Genomic DNA, 2435 nt, shown 5'->3' with positions numbered 1-2435 from the left:
CCACAGCACCACTTCCAACTTTTTTCTTTTTGCTTATGTGGTGCTGAGGAATGGAACCCAGGGCCTCATGCATTCAAGGCAAGTGCTCTACCACTGAGCCACCTTCCCAGCCCCCAAATATGACTTCTTATTTCAAAACAAAATCTAAAGCAAAAAAGGCTGAGGGGTGCCTTAAGTAGTAAACTACTTGAGCTCAAACCCCAGCATTACCACATACAAAAATGAATATAGGATAAAAGAATTAGTTTCCAAAAAACTTTACATGAGGTAGAACAATGGAAAAGATAACATTGATCAAGATGCATTATACTCATAATCTGACTTGTTGAATTGAAACCCCTTTGTACAACTATTTAAAAATAATAATTAGCCAGGCACCTATAGCTCATGCTTGGAATCCTAACTACTCAGGAAGCTGAGATCTAAGGATTATAGTTTAAAGCCAGCCCACACAGGAAAGTCTATGAGACACATTTTCTTTTTCTCTCTCTTTCTCTTTCTCTCTCTCTCTCGTTATGGGGCTTAAACTCTGGGCCTGGGTGCTTTCCTTCAGCTCTTCAGCTCAAGGCCAGTGCTCCACCCCTTGAGCCACAGCTCCACTTCAGGTTTTCTGAGTGGTTTATTGGAGATAAGAGTCTCACAGACGGGTTGGGAAGGTGGCTCAGTGGTAGAGCGCTTGCCTTGTATGCATGAGGCCCTGGGTTCGATTCCTCAGCACCACATAAGTAAAAAGAAAAAAGCCGGAAGTGGCTCAAGTGGTACAGCGCTAGCCTTGAGCTAAAGAGCTGAAGGACAGTGCCCAGGCCCAGAGTTCAGGCCCCACGACCGGCCCCCCCCACCAAAAAAAAAAGAGTCTCACAGACTTTCCTACACTGGCTGGCTTTGAACCACAAGCCTCAGCTCTCAGCCTCCTGAGTAGCTAGGATTACAGGCATGAGCCACCAGCACAGGTGAGACTCTTATCTCCAATAAATTACCAAAAAACCAAAAGTGGAGCTGTGGATCAAGTGGTAGAGTACTTGTCTTGAGGACTAAAGCTCAGAGACAGCATCCAGGCCCTGAGTTCAAGCCCAGGACTAGAAAAAAAAAAGTATTAATTATAAAAAGCATTCAGACCTGAGGATTGTGGTTCAAAGCCAGCCCAGGCAGGAAACTCCGTGAGACTCTTATCTCCAATAAACCACTAGAAAACCGGAAGTGGTGCAGTGGCTCAAGTGGTAGCCTTGAGCTGAAGAGCTGAGGGACAGCGTTCAGGCCCAGAGTTCAAGCCCATGGCTGATAAAAAACAACAACAACAACAAAAAAAAACCCTTCAGAATTTAAAGACAATATTATTTAAATCATAATATATATTATTTCATTATCTAGAGAATAGTACCTTGCTGCCAGGTGTGGTGGTACACATGTGTACCTCTAATACTTGGTAAGTTGAGACAAAAGGATCTCAAATTCATGGCCAGCTCGGGCTACAAAGCAAAACCCTATCTCAAAACAACAACTTCTTGACACAAAAGGTCAGCGCAATATTGTATCAGCCATTATGTTTTGTGATGGATCATTAGCATACAGTTTTTACAACTAACTAAATTTCTACCAGTATGCTCTAGAGTCATGTGATTAAGTAGTTAAGTGGCTGAGCTGTGGCTCAATTGATAGAGTGCTAGCATTGAGCAGAAAAGCTCAGGGACAGCACCCAGGCACTGAGATCAAGGCCCAGTTCCTGTAGAAAACAAAACAAAAAACAAGAGGGAAAAATAAGAGAAAAAAAACATTAAAAAACACTACTTATTAAGAAAACAACTAGGTGGGTGCCAATGGCTCATACCTGTAATCCTACTCAGGGAGCTGAGATCTGAGGAGCGTGGTTAGAAGCCAACCCCAGCAGAAAAGTCCCTGTGAGTCTCTTATCTCCAAGTAACCACTCAAAAAATGGAAGTGGTACTGTGGCTCAAAGTGGTATTAGTTTACTATTGAATAATAATGCAATAATTGCCTCTCATGGATGAGAAATTGTTTAAAAACTTCTGAAGCTTTTACATCCTCTAGCTGTTATCAGTGACCAGTTATATCAATATGAAATTTTGTGTATCTACCTATCTGATACTTTCAGAACTATTATTAAGCCTGATATAATGGTTTGATTTAAAAACAAATGGTGTTTATTAAAGAAAAATGACTGTGCTTTTTTTTTTTTTTTTTGGGTCCGGTCGTGGGGCCTAAACTCTGGGCTTGGGCGCTGTCCCTCAGCTCTTCAGCTCAAGGCTAGCGCTCTACCACTTCAGCCACAGCGCCACTTCCGGCTTTTTTCTGTCTTTCTTTCTTTCTTTTTTTTTTTAATAATCCGGCTTTTTTCTTATGTGGTGCTGAGGAATCGAACCCAGGGCCTCAGGTATGCAAGGCAAGTGCTCTACCACTGAGTCAACTTCCCAGCCCCT

At 42.4% G+C, this 2435-nt stretch overlaps 1 protein-coding gene across 2 annotated transcripts in view; it reads right to left on the bottom strand.

The window, feature by feature from the left end:
* Nucleotides 1-2435, bottom strand: part of Ccdc18 (coiled-coil domain containing 18) — a 113373-nt gene that overhangs the window by 53755 nt on the left and 57183 nt on the right. The gene's annotated exons all lie outside the window — the stretch shown is intronic.

This window comes from Dipodomys ordii, unplaced genomic scaffold, assembly GCF_000151885.1.
Source record: "Dipodomys ordii isolate 6190 unplaced genomic scaffold, Dord_2.0 Scaffold39, whole genome shotgun sequence".
In the NCBI taxonomy this organism is placed as follows: domain Eukaryota; kingdom Metazoa; phylum Chordata; class Mammalia; order Rodentia; family Heteromyidae; genus Dipodomys; species Dipodomys ordii.
This window is presented reverse-complemented; position numbering and strand designations above follow the sequence as displayed.